The sequence below is a fragment of the Mugil cephalus genome, chromosome 7 (genome assembly GCF_022458985.1).
Source record: "Mugil cephalus isolate CIBA_MC_2020 chromosome 7, CIBA_Mcephalus_1.1, whole genome shotgun sequence".
Classification (NCBI taxonomy): domain Eukaryota; kingdom Metazoa; phylum Chordata; class Actinopteri; order Mugiliformes; family Mugilidae; genus Mugil; species Mugil cephalus.
This window is the reverse complement of record NC_061776.1, coordinates 23,750,711-23,769,792: the sequence shown is the minus strand read 5'-3', so window position 1 is coordinate 23,769,792 and position 19,082 is coordinate 23,750,711. Positions and strand designations below refer to the sequence as shown.

The 19,082-nt window shown below is 37.9% G+C and overlaps 1 protein-coding gene across 1 annotated transcript in view; it reads left to right on the top strand.

Moving 5' to 3' along the window:
• Positions 1–2,811: 2,811 nt before the first annotated feature.
• Positions 2,812–19,082, top strand: part of slc6a9 (solute carrier family 6 member 9) — a 77,928-nt gene continuing 61,657 nt past the window's right edge. The window contains exon 1 of the mRNA XM_047589157.1: positions 2,812–3,060. The gene's annotated coding sequence lies outside the window, so the exon portion shown is untranslated. The remainder of the gene's footprint in view (positions 3,061–19,082) is intronic.

The window sequence follows — 19,082 nt, the reverse complement described above, 5'->3', positions numbered from 1 at the left end:
GGCCCAAACATATAGAAATCCTTGCAGGAGACATGCATTCTTACAGGGATTTTGTTCAGACATGCCACTCCCTCCCCAAACATTATTCTTCTGGGTCAAAGAGAAAACCATGGGAAGATTCCTTCTTCTAGAGAAGGCAGTGGAGGCTACTTTCAAATATTCTCTTGAAAAACAGTTTTAAAGCATTAGCTTGTCATAGAAATGGCTAAAAATAACCTATGTTCATGTGGATTTCAGCATTGTGTAGACATTTATACTATGTAGAATTACATATCACCCTACACAACTGTGTATGTGTTTTTGTATACCATGCCAGCATATTTAGCTGTTGTGCTGTTTAAGAGCCGGTTGTCAGCACAGTGACAGATGCTAGCGATATTCAGACATGTGTAGTCATGCTCAGGCTTCGTGTCATGTATTCATTCAGACATATACTCCGGTGATTGTTCTGATCATCTGTTGATGGAGATAGGGTCACAACTCAAAAGGAGACGTTAGCCAAAAATTTGACATTATAAAACAAATGTGAGTTTTTAATCTGCTTGATTCCTTTAAAAAAAAAAAACTTCTGTAGAACCCTTTGACATGTCTGGTTATTTACATAGCTTTTCACACACCACACAATATTGCACACTTTTATCTTCCTTATCTGTGGAAACACGCCACCTGTTGCGTTTCTTAACTGTCAGTTGTGACTGTAGTTATCTGTCCTGACATATGTTTCTTCATCATAAAGGACAGGCAGGCATCAAAAGAAATGAAAATGAAACTAAGATAGGCGGGCAACCGGCAAGACAAAACGGAAACATTATTGACTTCAGAAAGTTTATAAAGCTTTGAGGAAGTTCCACTCACAGAGGAAATAGTATATCACTTGGCAAGAATATAAGTTCCGCTGCATTTACACTTCCGTATTAACATACAATGAGAAAACAGTGTTTAATTGTTCTTATTTATTATAAATATATTTTTAAAACAAATTTAAATTATGAAACAGTTTACTTCTAACAAAGAATCATGTTGTGTTGTTCTTATCAGTAAATCTTCCAGATTTAAAATATATGTAGTGTCAAAAGGAAGGTAACTGGAGTTGTCAAACCTCAAGTCCAGTCAACAAAACAAGATTGCATGGCTTTAGAGTCAGACCTAGAGTTTACCATGCAAAAAGTAGCCTTCACAAGATCTAGATTAAGAATGGTTTATTTGCCTACAGGTTCACGAGTAATTAATAAAAGTTTAGCTTCTATGAGAAAGAGATGATTTAGTACTGTAAATGAATGACTGAAATCATCTCTCCCAGTGTGAAGTACGATGGAAGCGGCATGATTTTTACCTGCTTTACTGCCAAAGGACCTCGACCTGCCATCCTTGAACACGAAACACAAGAAAAGACCACACCATGAGAAGATGTACTGTTGCACCACTGGGATAGTTGTTGAGGGGACTCACACACAGTGTTATTATTCATGTAACCACAGTGTTAATGGAATAAAAGTAAGTAAATATACCCATCAGTGTAAATGTACCCATATGTAAGGCACATTAAGGTACTTTACACGAGCACATCAATATTATGCGACATTCAGTTTCAGCTGTACAATATTTCCACGGAGACAAATTGTACTTTATAACTTTTTAACTGTTGTATAAAAGCGTTTTAAAATCCTCCACCCTACAATTGCACTGGCTTAAGCCACCAAACCCAATGTCAGACTATAACATTTAACACAGGTAGAGCCCATTTGATGTGCACTGAATATGATCACTGTATATGATAGTACTTTCACAGTGTTCCTTAAGGAACTTAATGACTTAAGAAAAAGTATCTTTACCCAAGTTAAAGGTCTGACTACTTGTTCCACCACTGCTATTATACAGCGACCATTTAAGCTATTTTAGAATTATTTTTTTTTTGACAGTTAAGAAATTTAAGAAGTCTAATTTGTGCGTTTACAGTGTTTCTAGCTCATAGCGATCTCTGGCTGTGCGTTTTGTGTTCAAAGAGAATTTCGTTACAAAAAAAAAAAAAAATGTTATCGTCAAAGGCAAATTTCAAAACTCCTCACCCCCTCCTCCTCTCACCCTTGCAGCCTCTGACCATCACCCCGCCTGCGAGTCGTTTCTCCTCCTCTGCGTCCCCAACAGCCCTCCACCCTGACCGTACCTACTATAAACCAGGTAAAGCCCTCGTCTGCATGCCAAAACCTCTAAGTGCCGTCATCCATTCATACCGTCACGCACACCTATGTGGTTTATTTGTGGACGCCTCGAAGCTTCCACATCCACCGGCGGGCTACGCTGCACTACACAGCCGAGGCTACCACACCTGTCTGGAGCATCGCGTTTGCTCATTACCTCTCCTCTCATTACCTCTCCTTACACCGGGATGTTAGAGATCAGGACTCGCATCATCATCATCCGCACACACATGGCAATGTATTGGATGTAACCACATCTTGCTTACAAGCTGCAAACATGCATATGTAAACCCCTCCGCACGGGTCTGTTAAAGGAATGGTTGCGGCATGCTCGCACAACAAAAGAGCGAACCATGTCCATTAATGTCAATGAACACGTGTAGCTCTATTTGTAATGTAGATGCGGAAGAGCTTTCAGGCGACGCAACTACATTCCTCTGTTCTTTGTGACGAGCCTCTAGCAGTCAAGTCTGGTGTCACGTGAACACATTAAGGCATGGGTTTAAAAAATTAAAAATGCCGAATAAGAGAACGGAACTGTTTTCTCACTGCTTTTAGTCAAGCACAAACTGAGACAAAGCAAATGCGCTGTAGCAGAGTGCGCATACAGGATGCTGCACCGAACACTCTGACTCGCTCCTGTGTGTCTTCAGACCAGGGGAGACCCTCACATGTTGCTGGCCCCTGCCTATTTCGGAGTAGAAAGGGAGGGGTTTAAGGAGGAGTCGCTGGCTTGACCGAAGGGGAACGGAAGACCAAGGTGATGCAACTTCTCTCAACTAAATACTGGAGGAAGAAAAGAAACTTAGACCCAACGCGCATCCGTATAGACTCCATCCTGATGGCCGAGGGCTCACCTACGGTAAGACAACGCCTCCCGTCGAGATGGATAAAGAGTATGCTTTCATTTATGTTAAACATTTTCAGCAACAGCAGCGGCGCATGGACTATAACGTGGTTAAATCCCCTAAAAGGAGGAACTTTTCGTTTCACGCTGAGGATAAATATGTCAAAATGACTGTTTGTTGTAGTAGAAAAAAAAAAACAAAAAAAAAACGTGTTCGTGTTTGACATCCTAATTTATAATTAGGATGAAACTTGGCTGAATAATTCAGACCTAAGGCAGAGTGATAAGAAGCTCTTAGAGCAAGAGAAACACGTGGCTCTACATGCCCCCGCCCATTTTTATGAAAAAAAGGAGTGAGTTCCTCTCTTAATATATGCACTGTAAACATATCTGAGAATTTGACAGTGAAATTCAGTTAAATCTCAACATAAAAACACTGTAAACGGAACAACAGTGGAGCAGTGTGTGGTTTACAGTGATGTAGTGTTAGAGCCAAACACTGCTGTTCACTTTATAGAAAAAAAAAGTTAAAATAACCACAAGCTGTGGAACTATTTATAATGTGCTGTATAATGTAGCCGGCATTCTACATGCTAAAATTGTAGGGTACACCATAAAATGTTTTATGTATTTTATATATTGCCAGTCGTTACAATAATAACAGTAACAACAATGCTATTCATTTTAGAGCCAGATGGGACACTGGCAACACGAAGAATAGGCTTATACAGATTACAGCAATATGCCTGACACAGATATTTCAGTGATCAGTTATTTAGAGTAAACATCAAACTAAAACATTTTTTCTTTTTTAAAAACGCTGAGCTGATTTCACCCCCGTGTGAAGCCTTACAGATACATAGATAAAATCACTGAAGGGTTATATGTCTATATATCTATATTGAGCTTAATTGAACCTTAACAGAGCATGGGTTTTTAAAACATACATTGCCTTTTAGATGTATACACACTAGCATACTGTTAAAGGATTTTGTTGTCTCTTGAAGGTCTTTGCTGGTTTAGATTTACGCCGCTTTTAAAAAATATTTTGTCGCTGCTACTCAGTTCATACTAAGTGTTTATGCAGTATGTATATATGGAGGTGAAAAACTGCTTACATATGAACTTATCAGAGCTGTAAGCCAAGTTGTACTTGTAAATAAATGTTTGCGGCTGTCAGTGACAGTAGGTTTTACTGTACTTTCATACCCAGAGGTCACTAATGCTTATGATATGACACTAAGGAATAATGTGTCTTTTTGTTCCTTTGTTGTGTATAAATGTAGTTATCTATTTTTTCACTGAATACCCAATACTTATACAACCATACGATGTCCATATATATGTATTTTGATTAATCTACCAATTATTTTCTCAATAAAGAAATTAATCATATGCTGTATATTAAAAGTCAGCATTATTTCATTTACAAATATTTACATTTAAGGACTGCGAGCAGTTTTTGTCTTTCGTTTTCTGTCAATCAACCAACTGATCGACCAGCTTTGCAGCTTAACAGTTTCTAGTGCTACTGTGACACTGTCAGTCATCCATAGTGAGTATTAGAGTAGAGTGAAATTTATTCGCTGATTATTTAATGAACTCACTAACTAACAACTGAAAAATGACAATTGAATAATTGTTGAAGTTACAAGAGCTGTGGGCATTTTTTTTTTTTCAAATTACTTTAACAAGACATTAAAATATGTCCAGTCGGGAAAAAAATTATAAAACCTTTAATACATCAACTGATGAACTAATAATAATAATTAGTAAATTAATCAGTGATAAAAGTAATTATTATTATCACCAGTGATAACTAGTACATTGCCTCTATATATTTATATACAAATGCAGGGTAAACCTCACTATCAGAAAGATCGGCCATGTTCTGTTTGTTTCACTTGTGATTCTGTAACATAACCAAACTGGTTGCTGGACTAAATGGTAGAAGTAGGGTATGTCAACAGAAGTTGCACATGCATGAATGGTGGTAAACCCTGCCCCCAACGCAGATACACACCACCACTTTCCCATATCCGTAGCCTTACACAAGAGCTCCTTTCTTTCATCTGACCCTAAAGTTAGCTTTCCTTATGCAGCACTTTGTGGGTTGCATACCTGTCAAAAGAACAAGAAATCCATCCTTTAAATCACAACAGTTAAGGTGTCTTATGAGTGCCTGAAAAGCACGGAAAAAAAAACAGGAAGTATGTAAGTTGAAAGATTAAGTGCTGACGTATTGCTTGGCTGCTAGTGCACCCGGAAGTCTAGTAATGCATCAGAAGTCTCACTTTAAATGTTCTATTTTTCATTTATAATAGCAGTCTCTGTCAGTAGTCTATGCCTTCTTTAGATAACTCACATTTGCTCAATCACAAATAAAAAGAAGTAAGTGTACTTGTCTGTAGTGAACTGTAAATGACACTTAAAAAATTCGTCCCCACTAATGACCAGCTTTAATTGTGCACACAGGAGTTTCTGTTCACTATACCATTAACTGTCTGGGATTCGCAGGAGGTGGTTAGGTTAAACAGGGGACATGTGACAAAGAGTTCCCTCTCCAGTGGTCCCCTCTTCACTTCCTGATGCACAGGGACCCAATCGTAATTCCCTGCTGCTCCCACCCTGGTAGTGGGCCTTCAGAGCTTCAAGAGGTCGTAGTTTGAAATATTCACACTTCTCTTACATCATGGTATGCAAATACAGTCAAGTCACTAAAGCTAAATTTATGGTCCTTGTACACTTGTACACTATTTGTTCTGCGCACTTCCACACCCAGCGGCATAGTCTGATGTGTACATGTGTCATGATGACGGAATCCAGAACAGTGATTGTTCCAAAAAATGCATTTCTTCATCTCTCAGGTCCTATTCAGACCTTGCATTAACATTAAATCCGTCCTGGGTTATGTAATCACAAGTGAAGTGCAGGTATGAACAACTCCAGTGCACGCTGGGATCGCATTTGAGGGATCTGATCTCTGACTACTTTTGTAGTGAACGCACAATGTTTCCTGAGTCGCATTAAAGCTGGACATTTCAAATATTCTGTCCTTGTAGCTGTCATTTACTAAATCTAAACACAAATTAACAAATTAAAGTATTCAGTAAGTAAGAGTCCGCTGTGTGTGATTTTGTCTTTAAATAACGCACCAGCATGTGGTTAATTATTGATGCAACCATTTTGATGTGTAAGGAGCATTTAGAGAGAGTTGCAGTATTCTGCTGTTCCCCAAATGATGTTGGAGTTTATTTGCATCCAGAGTGCGAAATTGAAAGGATCTGAAGAGCTGGCTGGAGACACATGAGGAGGTGCATGTTAATGCCAGGTGTAAAAACTTAAAGCTGACTACAAGGTCAGCAGGGTCTCAGCGTCCTGAGAAGTCTTAAAGAAAAGAAAATACTCCCTTTTCCTCATACACTTCTACTCAGACGCCTTCTCTCTTTTTACAGCACTGATTTAAAGTAAAACGACCTGTTGCTGTCCTTAACTCCATTTCCAACATGAGGTTCATGATTTCCAAACACCACTGTTTGATGCATACAAACAAACTCCACACAGCTGACCATATATGTGCAAGGTACTCAGTGATCAAGGCCATCCAAGGTTGGCAGACAACTGGACTTGTGAAGTTTCTCGAAGACATCCAAGTGGCCTCTTCTTCACTTCAAGCTTTGCTCCCAGAGCATTTATTGCAAAAGAAAATCTTGATCAGAATTTTATTAGTTCCCCGGTTTGCTCAGGAGACACAGAAATCTTACAACATGATTAAAACATTACAGTATGGTACTAAAATCCTCTCACAAACCTGTGGTTTGATATCATTATTATCTGTAGGACAGAGTAAGACAGAATGTCGTTTTAGTGCAGTCTATGAAAGAGGGGAAAAACTGCTGTTATTATTCAAGCTACATAAATATATGGGATGAGAAAGTGGAAAGGTCTGTTAACATGGTGAATAGCGCTTTTTCTGAAATGCTTTTTACAATGATCCAACTTCATATTATTTTGTATCTAGATGACAATACTATACAGTATACAGGGCATATTTCCATGCACTTTCCCATGTTGCAAGACATTCTGTGAATCTATTTCTTTCTCTACATTTGAAGTCTGCATCTGGAAACACTCAGTTTGGAGGGCTAAATGACCACAACCCTTCGACCCTCAAAGTAAACAGGACCCAGTTCCATATACGTCCGTGCAAAAACGGAGGTTTAGGGCCTCTGTAGGGGGTGCTGCAATGATCGTTAAAAAAGTGTGGGAGATCGCTAGACAGTCGGACAGTCGTCGTTCACCTATGCGCTTCCATTAATGATTGAGTAACAACACATTTGATTTGTTTGATTGAAAAAAAATGAACAAAAACTTCTGCTCTTCCGAGTTCAGTCTTTATCAGCGCTGGGCCATTTTATCGATCCCGTGACATATATCGATATTTTGTCTTCCCAGAAAGTATCGATTATTCAGCCACGAGTATCGATACATTAAGTCCCATTCAAATCCCCTGTGTTCCACCTGGCACTCCGCTTGCTTTCAGTTTTCAGTTCAATTAATTCAATTCAAGTCAATGGAACACTCACAAGATGTCACCACAATCACACTGTCCCTTTAAAATTTTTCAGAAAATGATGTAAGTTTATCGAATTGTATCGAATCGTGTCATATCGAATCGTATCATTGGCTGAATATCGTGTATCGTATGGTACATATCCATCTCTGATATTTTCTTGAAATACCTCGGAATGGACTGCAATCTAACGCCGACCTGTGAGATGCAGCAGTGTGCCACAAGGCATCTAGTCTTCCAGAAATTCAAAAAAAAAAAAAATGTAAAAGAAGTAGAAGCTGTTTCAGTTAATTTGGCGCAAAGTTACATTACAAGGCAGTAAGTTCGCAGTAAGGTCTTCGACTTACCATGAATGAATGAAACGTTTCTCGAAACAATTTTTGCAACGTGGGAACAAGTGCGGCACCTTTCATCAAGGGGTGGAGCAACACAGAAAGCATCATTGAAGTAAGTGTTTAAATGAATAAATCCTTTCTCTTGACTAGTGTTAAGCAAAATAACTTTGTCAAATTATCTTTGAAACCTTTTTCGGGCAGCTTTGTTATAAAAGCAGCTCCTTCACTGAAGTTAACTGCTAGTTACAGAAATCATCAGTTCGCTGATAAAAATGTCTTATGCATGCAAAATTTTTAAGTTCAAAACAGCTTTGATTCCTGCATTTATTTGTCACATGAAAATTCACAGATTGCTAATGTCAGATTTCAGTGTGACATGCAGAATGCCCCGCTGCTTTCATGACCCTAGGTGCACTTCAAAAGCACATGTACCGCTTTCATAGGCACGTTGCAAAATCAGTGCCACAAAGACACATGGAAAGAGATGCTCTGCAATGTAAAATAGAGGGTTGTAGCTTTATGACTGTGAATGTTTCAGCCTTATGTGAGCGTACAAGTAAAAATTATAAGTTACAGACTACTTGCATGTAGTGTTTTCAATGACTTTGTTCACCTTCTAATATTATCAGGTGACTACAACTCCTGCTGATGCTGAGTCCCAGTTCTCCCTTCCCATCACCCCGAGGCTCATTGCACTAGGTAAGTAGTCTTATAAAGATAAATACAATTAAGTAGGCATAGCAAGTACAGTTGGGTTACTCTTGTAGCAGTTCTGGTTCCCAAATAATCTTTTCAATTTCTCACAGGACAAAAGTGAAGAGGATATGCAGAAATCACTGTATTGTTACTGATTTGTTGTTTGATGTTGATTATTGCAGGAGACATGGTGTGGTCTGTGAAAAACTGGATGCTATCCATAGAGGGCCGTGTTTTCATCCCACATTCACCTCCCATGCCAGATTTTGCAACTGCCTTGGCTGTCTTGTTCGCCATTTTCTCTGTGTTTAATATTGAATATCAGGTGGTAGCAGCCACAACACTATAGTTTATTGAAAGGTATTGCTCACAGTACATATTGCACATCACAGTTTTTTTTTTTACATTTATTTTTACTTGCATGTCTTTAAGTGTGTTTGTACTGTTTACTTAAAATACATGTATGAGGACTTTCTCCTAGTATTTAAAACCAGTTGATGAAAACAATAACGTTATCATTATTAGCATTATATCATACAGACATTTTAGAAAAAGATTTACACAGACAATTTTTAAGTTTTGTCCATTAAATGTTTGGTGTCCTTAAGTGGAAGGTCATAGATGTTATGGATATTTGTAGGGCAATACAAGGAAAGGAGTTCTTAGGATCAAGATTACAACCATCATATATCATATACATTTTTATGTTTTAATAATTTGGCGGGCACTTTGACAAAAAAATAACATTTTACTCTTTAATCCAGATTATTTTGAGTTGGTCTTTACCTTAAAATATAACTTTTGCCCTGTAATTATCAAATAAGAGTTAGTTTTTTCTATAAATTTGATTTATCTTGAGAGGACTCCATTTAACCTGATGTGCACTTCCCACTGGCCTAGTGATTCTAGATATTAACTTCCAGTTTTATTTATATTAGGTTCCCCGTCAGGATTAATCCTGACTCAAGCAAGTGCAGTGCCAAGGTCCAGACAAGCCGGAAAACTGGAAGAACTGTAAAGTGGAAGACCTCAGATATGAACACATGTGTCCTTTCCTCTGTCAGGGACTTCACTGAGTTTCACTGGCACAATGACTAGATGGAGGTGAGATTCTGATAATGACTTGATCTATAAAGACTTTGTTTTGATGATCTTTGTCCATGAAGATAAATTTCGGTTTTATTTGCCCAAGGTTTAAGATATTGTCTCTTTCTTTATCTGTCTCTGTCAGTCAGTCAGTTAGTTAGTTTGTTAGTTATATATATGCAGATTTGTAATTATTATGTCCAACGATCCAGCAAAAACTTTGAAGAAGTAGAAATTTCAGTCTAGAAACACCTACACCATAACTCCATGACTTCACCCCATGAATGCCAGATTGACACTAAAGATACACACTGTTCTAACACGGCTTAATCACCGGCCTTCATTCACTTAATCAACTTAATTTCTGATTTACTAAGATTATATGTTTTTCAGGTGTCTGCCATCTGTTTTGCTGTGGAACATCACTGTGGGACTGGAGGACTGAATGGTGATGGAATCACTAAGAGACACTAAGATCCTACAAGGGAAGGAGCCATACAATTGTTTGTTTATCTAAGACACTTTTGTTCAACCATGGACTTGGGTGAGCTCTCTGCACATACATTTGTCTATAAAGGGGAAAACACTACTGTGAATAAAGTTTTAAAATAAGTTATATAGGTTACATGTAATGTCAGGTTAAATGTTATTTACTTTTAGCAGTTAGCATTAAGGTTTTTCTAAACATCCAATAATTAATTTTGTCTGATGTGTATTTGTGTCATTTTCCTGGGTAAACAGTCAAAATAGAGCAATGTAGTATCAAGTTGGAACACAGCTGGAGGTAATTTTAAAGCTCTCTACCTCAAATACTTGATTGACACCTTACATTTACGTTAAATGAGTGGACTTTCACGTGGCAATGTTTGCCATCATTTCTACATTTAGTTGTTTGTGTTCAAACTGTATTTCAGTACTGTGTATTGTGTAAGAACAGTGATAATGCCAAACAGTGCCTTTTCAACTACAGAACGCCTCTAAAATAGCTTGTCAGAAAAGATTATTTCATATTTTGTGTTGATTTGTTGTTGCCATTGTTTTTAAATATGCAATTGTTTTTTGGGATATTAATATCCATTGTTTTATTGTTGCTAATATGTTAAATGTGTACAGATTGCAGTTGTTTATCGGTTATGTAGGGTTTATAAAACAGGATAGAGAAGACATGGAAGATAACTGTAGATGGGATATCCTATGGAAGACAAAATACATATTAGCCATGGTATACTTGCCCATTAAGCACAAGAAAAAATGTTATGCTTGTTACAGTTCAACAATTACAAATAAATAGTCAAAAATGTATTTTGCTGTCTCTCTGACGTTATTGTAGAAGCCTAAAAATATCACAAATTTTAAAATGTAAATTTAATTGTAGACAGAATACTAGTAATTTATGATAGTTTAAAAATCATTTAGAAGTTTCAGTTTTACAGTTACAATGTTACCAAGAATACACTTTTTATATATATTACTGTGTTTCATTTTGCGGTTACAACATGCTACTGTAAACTACAGTACAGTACATATAAATTACTGTGATTTATTTTACAGATACAACATGCTACTGTGAACTAAAATACAGTACATATAAATTACTGTGTCTCAGTTCACAGTTACAACATGCTACTGTAAACTGCAAATACAGTGAATTACTATGATTTTATTTACAGTAAGTTACTTGTCAACTTGTCAGTTAGTTACTGTGAATTTCACAGTAACCGGTTTACAGTGTATCGCAAGATTAGTGTATAACCCAAGTGTCACAGCGAAAAACCCGGGTCGATGTGGCATTCCTGTTCACCTCGAAGTCGCGTCAAGCTGAGCCGATAAAATCCCAGGTCGATTGTCGAATCGTTGACCTGGGTCATTTGAGGCGCTTAAGGGGGTGTGATTGTGAAGAGTGAACCTATAACAAAGGGCAAGTGGTAAAGTCACATCCACCTCAGGGTGTAACAATAACAGAGTTTTCAGCAAGGAAGATTTGACATATCATTAGCCTAATATGTAATTAGCATAATTTCCTAAGTCATATTTGAACGTTTTCGTTCAAATATGACTTATACGTTCACATTGATATGGTATTTTAACAGTTAGTTAAAAAAAAAAAGAACGACTTAGGCAATTATGCTATTAGCTCTAACGATATGCAGTCAAATTAATTCATGGTTAGAAGCACAGCACTGTCATTGTCTACATTATCCTGCAACCACACAACTTAAAAGATCTTAGGAATGCTTGACATACCTGTACGTGATACGAAAGTGATGCTAACAAAGATTTATCACTTTAAACCGCAAGTTGCCCTTGGCTTTTTGGAGCATTTTAGCATCATTGTGCCAGGTGGTTTGGTTTCACAGTCTGCAGCTGTACTGCTTTGGTTCACTCTCACCATGCCAACAACAACACAAACCTGGAAAAGCTCTGCTAAACCTGCTGGGCAGCTAATAAACGCAGTATAAACCCTGTTTATTGGCTTCACAGAACTACAAAGTCCATTAGGAGCATCATTGGTTAACAGTTTAAAAGTGTTGGTGCAGACACAACCTACTTACTGTGAAGTTTAATATGAGACTAACATTCTTCTAGTGAAGAGAAGCACACCAAATGAACGCTTCAGATAGTATCTATTTGTTAACTGAGACACCATGAAATACTTTATGAGGCGCTAATGTGTCACCGCAGTGTCAAAAATTTGTCGCTGCAAGTTTAAGATTTTACAGAAACACTCATAAGATCATAAAAAGTCATTCCAGTGGTCAGCAATGGCTGATGTTAGTTGCTTGTCTGAGGGTGGATGCACATGGATGCACATTCCCCAGAATTAAATTTAGATAAAGTACATTAAGTCATCCACCTTCCTAAACCCCACAAAGTTTTCCATCTCTACTCTCACAGCATGAAAAGTGTACTACATTCATAACTGGATGGCTGTGTGGTTATACTACTTTTATAAGTGGATGGTTGTGTGATTTATTGTATGCCTGGCTAGACAGGCTAAAATGCCTGCAGTGTCGAAAGCAATTTACACTTGAAACTAGATGTCATAGCATCAAATGTCTGTTATGGTGGGATTTTCTCATGGCTTGGATCAGACAGTTTTCACAGTAGACTTTCAGATATTTCAGTGTTATTATTGTGAAGCAGTGGTCCGGACGTCTGGACGTCTGGAATGCCCCAGTGCAGTCTGGAAAAAGCAATAATACAGCACCATGTTGTCTGAGGTGGCACAGTTCTTTGGACTTGTGTTCTCTCCTTTGACAAAAACTACCTGAGTTGAACATGCTCACAGTGCTATGTGTTCCACCTGGGTCTATAGAGAAGATGCAACCAGATAATTGTCAGAAACAAAGAGTGGCGTGGATTCTGTCTACAGTACATACTTCCACCACTAGGAGGAACCAAAACACAGCACAGCTCTACTGTTAAGTATTTGCTCAGGAGTGAGACATCTCAAAGATGTTTCACTCATGAAATATCAGATGCGGCTTATACATAGTTTGTCACACTGCAGAAATATTCTACATTGCAGTCTGGCAGCCCTGCCTGAGCCCTGCTTCTTTGCATGAGGCGAAGCACAACACAAACGTATTTGAATGTGTCGTGAGAAAAAGTGAAAGTTAAAGAATTATGGTGCAGCAAGGTCAATTTGTTTTTCATCTCCGTAAAACAAGATTTTCTATTGCTTAAAATTGAATAAGACAGAGAACAAAGCTATTTGTATATTTTGTTTATAATTTGAATTAACTTTTAATGCTTTATGTTACGAATGAACTGTGTCACTAAATGGACTTGTGTAATAGAAAAAATATAGTGGCTACTTTGGCTTCTTCCACAATGTTGAATGTTTCCCATAAGTCGTGATGATAAGAGATCTCCAACTGACATGGGGCACCATCATATGCAAAAAATTTTTGCATATGATTTGGTTGCCATGAGCTCCTGAAATTTATATTGTGCTACTGGAAATCAGTTTTTGAGAGCCAATGTAAAGGTGTTACAAACATTTGTCTTTCAACCTGTCCGAGGTGTCTTAGACATCTGTCCATCTCTGGATTGTCTTACTAGGCTGTTTACAGTATCTGGAAGACAGCTGTCATTAAAACTATTCCACTTGTTCTATTCAAGTGACTATGTTATCTCTTATTTAAGTCTTTTCATTGCCAAAATTTTAAGGTTGATTAGTCCTTGTAACCTTAACATTGTACAGTATTTTTTTTAATAATTCATATTTTATATTATTTAAATGAGGACCTCATTAAGTGTTCGAGCTCTACAGCACCCTGTTCTGAGAATCCATGGTATGCTCTCTAGGACTGCTCATCATGCAGCTTGATTTTCAGTTAATTTGTCTTCTTTAGCACTGTAGCACTGGATAAAAAAAGAAGGAAAGAAAGCAGGGCTAAGAAGTGAAAATAACTCCTTTCAGGATCAGGAGCATTTGTTCGGTGCCATTGCCACACTGCCAGTGTAGTGTATTCCTGTGTTAGTAATTAGTTGCTATTTTTAGGAATATTGTTTCCTTACTCTTCTTCTACACTGAATTAAGTATTGCAAGACACAAATATCAGTGCAGTCACCTGCAGTGAAACGTGTGAATGACTGCTTGCAACCATTTTTAATCGAGCTTTGCTCGAAATTTGACTTTCTGAATGAGGTCCTTTAATCAAAAATCTAATAACTGACGGGGGCATGTGTTCCTCCTCCACACTACGTGGCGATATATGTTTTAACAGTGGGTTAATGCCATGTTAATACGGCCCCCTTTCTGGTTGACCTTTACGTCATATAATAAGAAACAGTCATTCATGCATCAGACTGGTATTTCAGACAACAACCAGATCGATAATAGTACAGCTACATACAAGGGATACAGCTACGTAATGTTCACACTACTTATGGTGCAGATATGATGTGCGCTATCCCTCAGGCAGATCTTCTACCGGCTCTGTTTGCCTTTTTATTCTGCAACTGGCTTTCTTGGATGTTTTGTTCTAGGGTCATACACCAGCACAGCGGTTGTGGCACATGTGCATGCGCATTGTCCAGTTAAAGTCAGATTAGCCAAATACATGCCGTTTACATGCATTTAAGTTGTCCAATTAAAGTTGATTAAGGCAAAGTGGATTTAAATAGATTTTTTTCACATGCATGTATTGCTTAGCAGTCACACTGGAGACTGAGAGCTGTCCACAGCATTCAGTTGATGATCTATCATGTCATGCAGTGGTTGCCATCAGTTCACTGTTCAATTCTGTGAAGTGAGTCTCTAACCGTGGGCAAGAACTAAAGATAACTCTACAAGTAATGCATTACTGTGTATTTGTATTTGTGACCAGCAAATGGTAGAAAAATGGTAGAAAATAGAAATTTAAAGGGTGGCTACATGGTCAACAATTCTATGGTCATTAAGATTATCCAGGGCGGAAGACGATCACTATGCCAGAGCATACCTTACCACTGATTGGATCCAATGAAATGCTGAAAGCCAGGAGTTTCACTCATCTACTTATGCAAACAGGATGCCTGAAACAAGGGCAACTGGAAATGTCTATTGATGATATTTTCCCAAGTAGCTTCTTCAGTTCTATAACACTTGTGGAGTTGGTGTTTTGACAGGAACATATGTGGGTGGTGCACACTTCAAATATACAATCTAGCCCGAAAAGACACTTTGAAAGAAGAGTAAAGGAAGTCGTACATGTAAAACTGGAAAACCCATCTCTGAACAGGGCAGGTGGACTGAGATCAAATTTGTTGTCAATTTTTGCAGTCTTAACATCTCTCTCTCCAAAAAGCTTTGGCCCTTAGTTCACACCTTGAGACTGGAGTCTATGGCAACTAGTTGGTTGTTAGACTACCATTAAAGAAGGATAACAGGATCAAAAAAGATCCCTCCAATGATCTTATCTGGTCATTAACAGACCCTCGTCATGTGAGTTTCAAGTGGGCACCAGCTGCAGATGTCCTGATAAAAATAATCAAGCATTTTCAAGAAACTCAACAAGTTCAGATTTATTTTAGGGTTGATTTTTGGATATATCATGACCTAGATGCCTGAGAACATCCACAAACATTTGCATCTTTTATACTTTTATGTCATGTTTTCTATAAGTTGCATTTCTGTAGCAAAATGTACTGTCAATAGTAGAGTTAAACTAAATATTATTTTTAACTTAATCACTTAGGGGAATCAGAGCCAGCTGCAAACACAGCATTGACATGTCCAATGAGACCTGGAAGCCTGAGAACCTTCACAGACACAGCATTGCATATAACTGCTGTATTTATAGCAGCAGCAAGAAGTTACCTATCTACTCAACCGGCAGGTACAGAACAAATTTAGCATGTAATTGGTGACATATTTTTCCCAACCTTCTGTATGCTAAGTTCAATATACATTCCCTTTTTTATCGCTGCTTAATTCACACCTTCTAGGTCTTGTGCAGCTAAGCGGTTCACCGTGTCCCTCAGTGAGTCACTAACGTTCTCTGTCATCCATTTGGTGCTGAGCAGCTATTGTACAGTGTTTTTGTCAAAGCTTTGTACTAGATATGGGATAATTTAGAAATAAATGTGGTGGATTAAGTATTTGTATCTTACCTAAATAAAAGTACATGTACTCCACTGGAAGACCTATGTTCAAAAAGTAAAAGCAGATTTAAATTAGCAAAATATGCTGTATAGTGGTCCCTCTCAGTGTTTTATTATAAACTGTGAGGATAGATGATAGGTGTTTAAGGTTGAGCTAAGTTTGACTAATTATACTATTATACAAGTCGTAATTTATCATATACATCACAGTCCTGTGAGAAATGTGTAGCTATTGCTAAATCGTTATGAGCACAGGAAAAACAACCCTTCCTTTCATCTTTGTGTATAAAATTGATTTTTCAGCCAGTCTAAGAGGATTAGATTTGATTAGAATGGTCTATTTAGCAAACACAAGAACGTTAAGTATAGTTTAGTTGGTGTATAAACTTGCATGGAATGCTATTTCTGTAGTTGTCTATTAGAATAATGAGCTAATTGTTCTGATGTTAGTGTTTAGATTTGAATTTATCCCAAATGATTATCAGGGTATAAGGTAGTTACTTTATATGTTAATTTCATTTGAAATCTGTTTTAGTTTTATAGTACTTAAGACCACAACATAATTGATGCAAGAAAGTTTAATGGTACACAGGATGTTAGGGGCCAAAGGGAGGGAATGACAATGGTGATGGTTTTCAGACACAGAGGAACCCAGTTAACGAGTTAATGGGATTTAGTGTAGGGGGCACACTCAGGAACTACAATTCCTTGTCCCCCAGGTTCCTGTAATGAAAGATACAAGAGGAAGTAGAAAAAATAAAAAAATGTCTCAAGGCTCTTTATTGAACCCAGAGCCTGAATGGAGTCCCAGAGGAAGCACTAATGTGACAGTGGAAAACCTGGAGCACAATCCAGCTTATATCACCCATCTGCTTGAGGGCGGCTGGTTAGCAATGGATAAGTGAAAATGCACTGAAGCAAACTAACCTGTTTAAATTTAAATTTAAAACCCTAATGCTCAGTTGATTGATCACCTTGATTTGATGTCGCATTATTTCCCAACTAAATTCTCAATAAACAGATACAATATTTCCTGTGTGACCTAGATGTATGGTATGTATTTGTTATGTTTTGTGTTTGACTTGAGGTGTGTTGGGTTGTTATCACCTCTATAGTTGTTTCTGGGCCAAAGTCTCCATTCCATTTAAAGATAAGAGAGGTCAGCCCCTTCTTTGGTATATATACGTACATATATGTCTGTGCTTGTGTGTGTTTTGGTTATATCAGCAGCTCCTTATTGATTAGCTTCAGAACGAGCCTTTCAAAAGGTTCACTATGCTCTATTTAGCAGTCATCAGTGAATGTAGCTCAACTGTCTTGGCAGAGCATTCAGAAAGAGTAAGAGATAACTTTGTTTTCTTCACTGCTAGATTCACTGCTATAGATAATTTGGTCCTGTGTGTTTGCAGCATTCTCCTTCTGCTGCACTTAGTATCATTTAAATGCCACTATTTAAAAAACTAAATCATGATTTGTGCTCTTCATTTTAACATCCCATATTTTCCTATCCCCAATTCCAGTGCCTTATTTTAAGAAGACTTAAGAAGTGACGCATATTTTGCTGGCTCTATTGACTATGTGCTGCACAAAGCAGAGTTGCTGCCGCTTGCAGCACCGTCACTATTTCTTAGTCATATTTCTGTGCACAATGAGAAAGAAGCTCTCTATCATGACAAAACAGAGCGTGTGGAGTCCCAATCACACTGCTGCATATTGACTTTATTGATAATAGACACAGCCGCTTTGCAAGCTTGACAATATGATGCATTGTAAACACAGCAATAATGGATGCTGTTTTGTGTTGAACTCCGCTGGGTTGTACATCATGTGAGACAAGGGATCTCACACAGTGTACACGCAGTATGCAAATCATGAATGATTTGTGTGATTTTGTGAGCACAGGAGGTTGGTGTTGTGCTTGTCTGTCAGATCAAAGAAAATAAGTCTACACCTTTGTTTGTTATTTGCTCCAAGGATGGTTAGGCAACCTTTCTGATTACCAGCTAAATTGATTATCTTTTAACTGTGTACCTCATGACTTGCAGTTCTTTGACCTTACAAGTCATCTTGTCCCCAGAAAATGGGGCCCCAACAAAGAAACAGTCATAGCAGTTAATGCATAACCATGTGGACGTCGTCCTCTGACGGGAGGTTAATATTTCGGGGTCGGGAGGTCTGACCTTAAGCCGCACAAGCTAAACTTTTCTTTGCTTTGTGTGTTTGTGATCGTATGAACTTAGTGCTTAGTTTTTTTCCTGTCAGAGCTTGAGAAAGGACTTTTGTTTTGACGTGTTTAAAAAAAAAAAAAATTTGACCTCAAAGGCATTGATAGCCGGCATTTCAAGGCAAGGAATGAAGAGGCTTGGTGTTGGGTGAAACCTAAAAAGAAGCAGTTTGGTACTAACCCCTTGCATACGGACACCTGAGGACACCACAGTTAATTATTGGTATTGTGTTAATTTCAAGTGTGCTTGGACGACACATGCATATCTGTTAGCAATGCAGCGTAGTGGACATGCAATAACAACAAACTGGAAGGCAGATGGATGTCCACACAGAGCCTCACCTGAATCTCTTCTCTTTTTCGGGAATCCACTGTTCACTGAAAAGGAAGATTGTAAACTGTTTTCTAAGACTTCTTAGTGTTTGGCCTCTAACCAAAATCTTGGAAGAGTGCTTTAGTCAGATGATTGCAGTATATTGCTTCATCCTCTGAAAACCATGTTCAATGTTTTGCGTTTATCTATCCAATAGAG